Source organism: Papio anubis, chromosome 1 (genome assembly GCF_008728515.1).
Source record: "Papio anubis isolate 15944 chromosome 1, Panubis1.0, whole genome shotgun sequence".
NCBI lineage: Eukaryota > Metazoa > Chordata > Mammalia > Primates > Cercopithecidae > Papio > Papio anubis.
The window spans coordinates 35,816,112-35,826,439 of record NC_044976.1 but is presented as its reverse complement, the minus strand read 5'-3'; positions in this window follow the sequence as shown (position 1 = coordinate 35,826,439).

Sequence of the window (10,328 nt, the reverse complement as noted above, 5' to 3'; positions counted from 1 at the left end):
GAGCCACTGCACCTGGCCCCAAAGTATTATCTTTTTAACATGCAATCAAGGTAAAAAAAATTATTAGTGAGATCTTTTACATTTTTAAAACCAAGTGTTCAATGTTCCATGTGTATTTTTACACTCACAGCATATCTTAATTTGGATGCTAAATTTTCACCGGAAATACCTGATCTGTAATTACGCTGCATAAAAACTAAAGTTGAAAAAGAAGATACACATACCCAAGTTGTTTTGAGAACACTTAGCAGTTTTTCTGTAACTGAATGATGTATGTTTTTAAATTTTAAATTTAGGCAATTAAAATTAAATAACATTAGCAATTCAGTTCTTCAGTTGCACTAGCCATATTTTAAGTGCTCGATAACCACATGTGGCCAGTGGCTACCATGTTGGACAGCACAGTTCTACAGACACAGCATATGCAATTGTCCTGTAGCAGAAAGTAGTTTGGCCAAGGAACTGAAAGAAAGCCAGTATAGCTGGAAGGTCTCGAGGGCAAATGAGTTCAGAAGATTCTAGAAAGATTGCCTGGAGTTGGTCCTTTATTCTCAGAGCTAAAGGAGGCTGCTGAAGGGTGTTAAGCAGTAGGCCAAAACAAGTAGATTTGCATTTTGCAAAGATCACTTTGTAGCTTGAAAGACAGATTAGGGAGAGGTTGGTTAGGAGACTGTTGCTGTCATCTAGGTGAGAGATGTTGGAGATTTGAACTGGGGTGGAGGCAGTGGAAATGGAGAGAAGTGAGCAAAATCAAAAGATATTTGGGACATAAAGTTGACAGAGTTTGGTGATGCATTGGATGTGGAAGAGGGGAGAGACGGGGAGGGAGTTATCAAGTACGAAATCTCTGTTTTTTTTTTTTTTTTTTTTTGAGACGGAGTCTCGCTCTGTCGCCCAGGCTGGAGTGCAGTGGCCAGATCTCAGCTCACTGCAAGCTCCGCCTCCCGGGTTCACGCCATTCTCCGGCCTCAGCCTCCCGAGTAGCTGGGACTACAGGCGCCCGCCACCTCGCCCGGCTAGTTTTTTGTATTTCTTAATAGAGACGGGGTTTCACCGTGTTAGCCAGGATGGTCTTGATCTCCTGACCTCGTGATCCGCCCGTCTCGGCCTCCCAAAGTGCTGGGATTACAGGCTTGAGCCACCGCGCCCGGCCGAAATCTCTGTTTCTGACTCAAACACCCAGACAGATGACAGTGCTGTGTTCTGAGATGGGAAACCTGCGAGGAAGACCAGTTTGGGAGAAGAAGGAAGAATATAAATCTGGTTTCGACCACGTTGAGTTTGTAGTACCTCTGAGACATCCTGGTAAAGATGGTGAGCAGACATTGCTTAGACATAAACACAGGTTTAGTTGTACAGGCAGAGTTCAGGCTGGAATGTAAACTGGTGTATGGAAGGCAGTCGAGGCTGTGGATTTGGAAGAGGTCAACTGAAAAGACAGCACTGGGTGAAGAGAGGAGTCTGGACCCATCTCTAATATAAAGACCCTCTAAATATAAAGATCAGATCACCAAGGGTGAGTTAAAGGAGAAGTAGGCAAGAGGAAACCCAGGGGAATATCAGGCCCCAGAAGCTAGCAAGAAGGAGGGAGAGATCAAGCAAAAGAGGACTGGAAAGTGACCGTCAGACTCAGCAACATGTGTGCCAACAGAAGCTTAGCAGCAGTGTTTGGGGAGGGTGATGGAAGCAGACAATTCCTTAGCTGTGAAAAAGAAGAAGAGAAATATGACAGGAGCTAGAAAGAAATATGAGTCAAGAGAGACCTTTTTTCGTTCAATGGGAAAGACTTGATGGTGTTTAAAACCTTCTGGGAGGGCTGCACTTAAGAGAAAGCAGTTGAGTACACAGGCAAGAGAAGGGGAAATCAGTAGTGGAAGGTTCCATTGGGAGGGATTGCTCTGCAGGAGCAAGGAGAGAGTGATGCAGGTGTGGGAAGGCTGGGAGGTGAGGGAAGTGGGGGATTTCATGTCTGTGCATCTGCAGGTCTTGTCCCTTCTACACCTGTGATCTTCACTGCCAGTCACAGACTGCCCACAGCCAACCCCAGCCCCTCTTCCCTCACTCTTTACCTTGTCTCCTCTCCTTGACCCTGGCTGTGTCTTTGCAAGTCTCTCTGTGTCATCCATCTTCCATCTCTGTGTTCTGTCTTTGCCCCTCTCTGCGTCTCTAACTCTGTCTTCTCAGTCCCTCTTTTTGTCACCCTGATCTTCTCTGTTCCCACTTCAGCCTCTGACTCTATTTTTGTGCACCATTGATTCTCTTTGTCCTTCTGTTTCTCACTTTGGGGCATCAATCCTCAGTCCCAGTATGTCTTGGCTGTCTTTGGCTCTGATGTGTCCCTGACCCTTAGGCTCTTGCTACCCAAAGTGTGGTCATGGACCAGCGACCTTGGCCTAAAGAATCTGAATCTGCCTTGTAGGAAGATCCCTTAGGAAATTTGTGCAGATATTTAACAATTTGAGAAGCATTGTCATAAGCTTTCCTCTACACCAACATCAAAGCAGAAATTCAGAATCTTAGCAACATCAAAGAATGAGCTGAATCCTCCAGTATCTCCTGCCATCAACTCTGTGATGCTCTGAGCCATCCCGCTTCTCTACATCACATCTTTGAGCCACCTAAAGCTGCTCTTGAAGTCCTAGGCAGCTAAGACAAGGTACATAGTATGCGTTTCAGGAAGTCCTGAATCCACTGATGTACACCCCACACTTGAGCTTCTACATCTGCAGAATTACTGGCAAAATCATCTGATACTGATACACTGGGTGCTTTCAGATGCGATCCCAGTACTTTCCAAAAAAACAATTAGCCCCACCTGGGCCTACTCGTATCTGTCTCACCCTGTCCTGTTTTGAGCTGGAGAGGGATGTGTGTTTCAAAACCTGCTCACAACCTGAGAAGCAGCCCACCTGAGGTAGAGACCATAAGGGCTGAGAACAGCCCAGAGTTGGTCCAGACATCACACCTTGTGCTTTTTAGGATGAGTGAGTGCTGGAGAGAGGGAATCTATGTCAAGATGTAGAGCTGCCTAACCCTATTTCCAGGTTTAGGCAACAACAGCACATGATTGTATGTGGTTGTTACGTGCCCACATTGTTATTTGGAAAATGTTAGCTTTTTCCTCTACAGGGCCACAGATTTGCCCAGACTAACACATTTCTGGCCACCGTATGCAGTTCCAGCTCTGGTATGTTTCAGATCAAATCTCCAGAGTGTAGATTTGTTTTCCATTTCAATATTTTGGGTGATGGGGTTGTGTTTTCTGGATTTGTTTACTTAAGTGGGGATTTTTTTTTTCTTTCTGGTTTGTTTGGTTTGGTGTAGGAGGACTGAGAGGGAATTTAGGAAAAGGGTCAGCTTCTTGGGCTCTATTACAAGTCCCTGATGCAGGGCCAGCAACCCAGGTGCTGGCTTTTTGTATCTCACTCCTCCAGCTGTGGTCCAGACAAGATTTAAATGGGCAACAGGTGGAAACTCAAGTGAACAGTGATAAGGTAGGAGGAAAACAATCAGAGAGAACAGGTTTCATTTTTAAGGACTAAATGGATTCATTGCAAAAGGGCTGGAATACTGTCTAGTACTGCCAGTAAAAGTGAGCCAGAACAAAAGCCTAGTTATAGGGGAGTAGAGAAGATCTGAAGATTCGGTGCCTCAGGGGTTGCTGAGACATGAGCATACCAGGGTTGGGTGCACCTGCTTTGGTGTGGCACACCTCCTGGCTCTCCCAAGAGAAAGCCACCACACGGGGAACAATAAACAGGTTTTGGCTGGAGGCTTGGTTGAAGCTCCTTTAGCATGAAGAATGTGAGGCCAGGCGTGGTGGCTCATGCCTCTAATTCCAGCACTTTGGGAGGCTGAGGCAGGAGGACAGCTTGAGGCCAGGAGTTCAAGACCAGTCTGGGCAACATCCTGAGACCTTGTCCCTACAAAAAAGAGAGAGAGAGAGACCTGCACTAAGTAGACCCTTGGGTGAGCTAGCATGGATGGGGACAGAGGGAGAGTTAGTAAATCTGGGCCCCTTCCTTTCTCTGTCACCGCTAGCCTACCAGGTTCTTGGTGACAAGAGACCCAGGCCAGTGGCTAGAGAAGGTGGCTTGGGTTCTGCCCCAGAGCCTTCCAGAACTTAAGTAGGAAATTGCGAAACAGGGCTACATTTTGAAAGAGAAAGTATGTGAAAAATGGTTCCTCCCTCGCTCGTTCGCTCTCCCGGAGCTTGGTGCAGGGAGGTGGGTGAGATAGATTTCTGGCTGGACTCAGTCTGGTGTGGGAAAGAGGCAGAGCTGAGTCCTTAGGGGCTCCTCAGGCCAGGTCTCTGCAGCTGTCAGCCTTTGGTTATTGATCCTTGTTATTGGGATGCACTTTTTCCATCTGTCGAGCATCGGCCTGGTCCATGGAGAAGGCCAGCTCCTTCTTCTGGCTGAGTTTTGTCTCCTAAAAGGCTGGCTTCTGAGGGCTTCCTCTGCAACCCAATATGTACCATGGACTGCTGATTGAATACTTGGAATGTCTTCAGGGTGAGCCAGGCCTGTCCATAAAATGGGAGGCATTTTGGCAGTTCCAAGGCCCCTGGCACCCAGTCTTGGCCCCGGCCTGGCTGTCTTCTTCAAGGAGCTGCGGTGGGCCTCCCGCCAGAATGCTTCCCTGGGAAACATCGAAGTGAGTTAAAGTCAACAATGAGTTCATCTCCAAAAGGAATAAACTGGCGGCCTTCAGGGCAGGAGAACAGAAGCAGGGGGTGGGGGAGGGATAGGGACTGGGGGACAGAGGAGGGGGATAGGTGATGCTGTAACAGCCAGGTCAGATCCAAGCCTGTCAAATGAGCTGGCAGCGCAAGGAACAAAGAGAGGTGCTTTCCCGGGCCAGTCCTGGAAGGCTCGCTTGGCAAAGGTGTGACGATGAGGGTGTCACAATCCCAGGGACCATGGAAAGTATTCTCCTAAGGATTTGGAGCTGGAGCAGGACACTGAGATGGAAAGAGGCTGTGGCGGTTGGGTGGGTGGGGCAGTGAGCTGTGGCCCTGCTGACCCAAGCCTGCCCCGGGGTGATGTGAGGATGGCCATTCAGGCAGTTGAACTCCACTGTCTCATCTTGGAGGACTTGAAGAGGGAGGACTCGATGCTGAGGCCAAGTGACTAGCAGGCTCACCATGACAGAACCCAACATTTTAATCTAATCATTGTTCCCATCAGATTTATCTCTGAGGGCTTTACATGTGGATGATAGTTCCTGATTTGAGCCAGAGTCTCACTGCTACACTCTTCGATGCCTGGGGCACGAGGAAACCACACCCTAAAGGGTATTGGACTGCCCTTGGCACACTTGGGCCTCAGGATCCAATGGCGTGGCAAGCTCAAAGTGAGCACTGCCCTGGGATGGGCCTGAAGCTGGAGCCACCTCTTTGTGGGCCCCAGAGTAGAATCCCAGCCTACCCAGCTACTTCCAGGCCTGGGCTCAGCGTGGAGGAGGGCAGCAGTACCTCCCTACTTTGGACAGAAAAGTCTGATAAAAAGCTGCCTGTTCCAGGTTGAGATACACATAACCCATCTGGCTCAGACTTCGGATATGCCCCAGGGGCTCACGGACTCTGGCAACAATTGCCTTGAGTATATACTTGGCCTTTCTCCCAAGGGCAGGACCATTGCCGATAGACTGTGCTTGATTTCTCTCATGCCCGCACATTCATTCTCACAAGGTATTTTATTGTACGAGGTATTTGCCTACCACGCATAGTTACAATTCTTCTCCCACCACCAAACCAACAAAACGTCCACAGACATTGCATCTCAATTTCTCACAAACACATTTTCATCGCATTCCCATGGTTTACCCTTCTGTTTCCCTCTTTTTTTTTTCTCCCACTTTTTTCAAACCTGTTTCACCCTCCTGATCCTCCTGATCCCTCTCCATGCTGGCTGACTGGCTTCTCTGCTCTCTCAGATGGCCTATAGCACCCCATCCACTACTCTCCTTTGTCTTCCTTTTTTTGCTTTCCTTTGGCTGTGTGGCCACAGGTTCTTCACAGCCATGGCTTGCCCAGTCCATATTTCTCCTGTATATTTGACCAATTGCATTTGTCTTTTGGTATCACAGGCTAGATGTTTGTCAAGTGAATGAATGGACCAATCCCTCTTGGATGGGAATGTTCTTATATTATCCCTGGAGATGATAGTTTTTGATGGTGCTTACTCCTTTTTCCTTCTAGAAGGAAAAATGAGGCCAGCATCAAAGCTCAGTGGGGCACCAGGCCAAAAGCAAAGCAATTTTGATCTTTCTGTCATTTGGCCACAACTGTTGATGGCAACCCAGATTTCTAGGCCCATCTCCTGCCACTCCCATCCCCTGCCCCATCTACTCTTCTACTCAGAATTACTCACTGGTGCCCAATAAAAATGCACTTTCAAGTTCCCATACCTTTGTCTATGCTGTTCCCTCCCCCCAAAATGTGTTTCTCTCTGCTTTCATCTGCCGACCTTCTACTCATATTTCTTACCTAGATGGAATTACCCTTCCTCTGTGAAGGAGGCCCCTCCCCAGTAGCTGCTCCTCCTATATGTTTTTACGGACTATTTCACCTTTATGACATCCATGTCTGCATCCCACGGCCTAAGATCAGCTCCTGAAAGCAGAGACTGTGCGATGTATTATTGCATTCCTGTTCTTTCCCAAGTCTCTTGAGGCTGTGGGTATAGTTGGAAATACTCTCATAGCGCTTACACTATGTGCATACATGTAGCGCTTACAGTACTACACATTGACACAGTGCTTACACTATTCTAAGCCTTTTACTCGCATTGCTTCATTTAATCCTCAACACAGCCCTGTGAGGTGGATACCATTATTAGGCCCATTTTACATATGAGGAAACTGAGACACAAAGAGGTGAAAGGATGTGACCAAGGACACACAGCTAATAAATAGTGAGGTCAGAACTGGACCCCAGGTAGTCTGGCTCAGCTACCACTTAGCTATGTGAAAACTTGCATTTTCCATGTGCTTTTCCATACCTTGATACCATGATATGCAGCCTGGTGAGTGTCTCATTTATTGGCAGGAGGGGATTCTGAGGGTTGGATCACATATGCTTATAAATAACACTATAGGGCCTGCAAGGACATCCATCCGCCCCTGCCTCGCCTCTCGAGCCCCTCATCAGCATGCATTGCTCACAAAGCTATTCAGACTACCTGCCAGTATGTGCCCCTGTGCCATGCTGCAGGGGCTGCCTCCAACACGCCTGAAGCTGCTCGCAGTTGGTGTAGCCCCTAAAGACCATGGTGCACCAGAACCATGCCGGGCAAGTGGACCATCTCCTCTACTTTCTGTTGTGCTTTGCTTCAAGGTCACCAAAGTTGCTTTCACAAAGACCGTGGACAAAGGAGCACTTTGGATTTCTTTTTTTTTTTTTTTTTTTTTTTGAGACGGAGTCTCGCTCTGCCGCCCAGGCTGGAGTGCAATGGCCAGATCTCAGCTCACTGCAAGCTCCGCCTCCCGGGTTCACGCCATTCTCCTGCCTCAGCCTCCCAAGTAGCTGGGACGCCCGGCTAGTTTTTTGTATTTTTTAGTAGAGAGGGGGTTTCACCGTGTTAGCCAGGATGGTCTCGATCTCCTGACCTCGTGATCCACCCGTCTCGGCCTCCCAAAGTGCTGGGATTACAGGCTTGAGCCACCGCGCCCGGCCGCACTTTGGATTTCTGCCTGAAGTTCCCTTCAGGCAGAAAAAAAAAATCCTGGGGCTCACCTAGGAGACTGACAGATCAGTGCTGCTCTCCTGAGACTTGCTTTTGTCCTCCAACACCGGCTCTCTCCCCATGAATTTTAAACCTCTGCAGAGAGCCCCCTGCTGGTCCATGAAAGTATGAGCTACATCAGGTGTGGAGTGGACCCCTTGTTTGAATGCCCAGGGCAGAAAAAATGAAATATAACTCTACAGTGGGATGGGCAATGTTCACTCTCAGAGAGCAATGGCAAATAGATAGTCAGTGAATGGTCAATTCCCTGTCTCTTCAATGATCAGAGCACACACCAACGCCCTAGCACAGGGGGTTGTAGGCAAGTGTTTTCTGTAAAAGGCCAGGTAGTAAATATTTTAGGCTTCACAGGCCTTTTGTGGTCTGTCATGTCTACTCATCTCTGCCTTTGTAGTGCAAAAGCAGCCATAGACCATATGTAAACAAATGGTGTGGCTGTGAACCAATAAAACTTTATGAACCCAGAAGTTTGAATTTCATATAATTTTCACATGTTACAAAATATTATTCTTATTTTGAATTTGTTCAGCCATTTAAAAACATAAAGACCATTCTTAGCTTGTGGGCCACATAAAAACAGCAACTGGTGGGATTTGGCCTGTGGGCTGTAATCTGCCTACCCCTGCACTCAGAGATAAGCTACTTGGTTTGGTTCATGCCTTTTCTTGACGTAGGAGAGTGGGCAGTATACAGCAAAACCTGAGTCTCCAGGTCCTGGGCACAGTGACTGGGCATCTTGGGGATTTGCCCAGCTCTAGCCAGAAGCAAAACTGACAACTTTAAAGTCTCTCACATTTTAAAGCATCTAGAAGGGGCTGGGAGCAGTGATTCATGCCTGTAATCCCAGCACTTTGGGAAGCCGAGGTGGATGGATCATTTGAGGTCAGGAGTTTGAGACCAGCCTGGCCAACATGGCGAAACCCTGTCACTACTGAAAATATAAAACTCTTCTGGGCTTGGTGAGCCAAGATTGTACCACTGTGCTCCAGCCTGGATGACAGAGTGAGACTCCATCTCAAAACAAACAAACAAACAAACAAAACCATCTAGAAGATTCCTCCAACCTGGGTTGCACAATGAGTAGGAAGGATTGCTTTTCCCAAAGATGAGGAAGTGGTTGACTTATCTTTTTCTAATAGGAGTTCTAAAAAAGGAAACACAGCTAAAGGTTTTGACCAGTTCTTCCTCTGCTGCATGAGAAGATATTCACCTTGACTTTCTTCCATACCTTTGCCTGAATCTCTATTTTAGAAATAAGATTTTGTTCCTAGTCTAGACTAAACCAGACAGAAGAGCAAGAGGGATGGAGGAGGTCAATGAAAATCTCAGTGTCTTGCTGGGCAGAGGATGCCCTTAGGGCAAGACTGACCATCTGACAGACAGAGCTCCACTGATCTGTTGGTTTTAGAAGGGAAGTTAACTTTTCAGATTCTTTAACGTGACATTATTCCACTGGAAACAAACCAAGGGACCTGGATAAAATTTTTAAAAAGTGTTTTCTTAAAGAAAAAGGAGGGAGGTGGGCAGGAGACAAGGGGGTAAAGAATTATACAAAGATTTGGTCTAATGGCTTCAAAATCAAAAGGATCCCTGGACAGATAGATATCAAGTGTAATAGGAAACACACTGATCCTGGGGAGATGACTTAATATAGGCCCTCCAACCTCCTCAGAGCTTAAACAATTATCTACAATTTGGAATTATATTTTAAATTCCCACATCAGTGTGTGTTCTGGATCCACTTTTCAGGACAGAGCCAGCAGTCTTGAGTTATCTAAGCCAGGCTGAAAATTAGAGGCCATTAATAGTATCTCATAAAAGGGCTTCTCAGATTTTCTTGAGCAGAATATGCCGAAGACCACAAGGGATTTGGTGATAGGAAGGAGTGAAATGCTTCTAGTTATTTTTCCAAAGCTTAATCTGGGGATCTTTTTGAAGAACTCCTACCCAGCAGTGAGACGCATGCCAAGACTAATACAGATTGTTTTTCCCACTTAGAAGTGGTGACCATAAAGATAAGTTTCTCGGGGTTCCCAGAGGTGAGTCACCTAGCCATTTTTACAGCTAGCAAGCCCACCAGTTTGCTATATCCTTGTCCAAGAATTTCCCAGGTATCCTAGACTGAAAACTGAGGGTAACTTGGCCTATGAAGCTCCAAGTTAATACACTTTACTTTTCTTTTTTATTATTATTATTTATTTATTTGTGGCAGGGTCTCACTGTGTCGCCCAGGCTGGTGCGCACTGGTGTAAATCTTGGCTCACTGCAACCTCTGCCTCTCGGGCTCAAGCAATTCTTGTGCCTCAGCCTCCCTAGTAGCTGGGATTACAGGCATGCACCAACACGCCCAGTTAATTTTTGTATTTTTAGTAGAGACAGGGTTTCGCCATGTTGGCTAGACCGATCTCGACCTCCTGACCTCAGATGATCTGCCTTCCTTGGCCTCCCAAAGTGCTGAGATTACAGGCATGAGCCACTACACCCGGCCGAACTTTACTTTTCTTATACTTGAATTTGCTTGTAGAACTGTTGAGGTTGTATAACCAAGGACTCACTTTTTTGTTTTCTATCAATGAAACA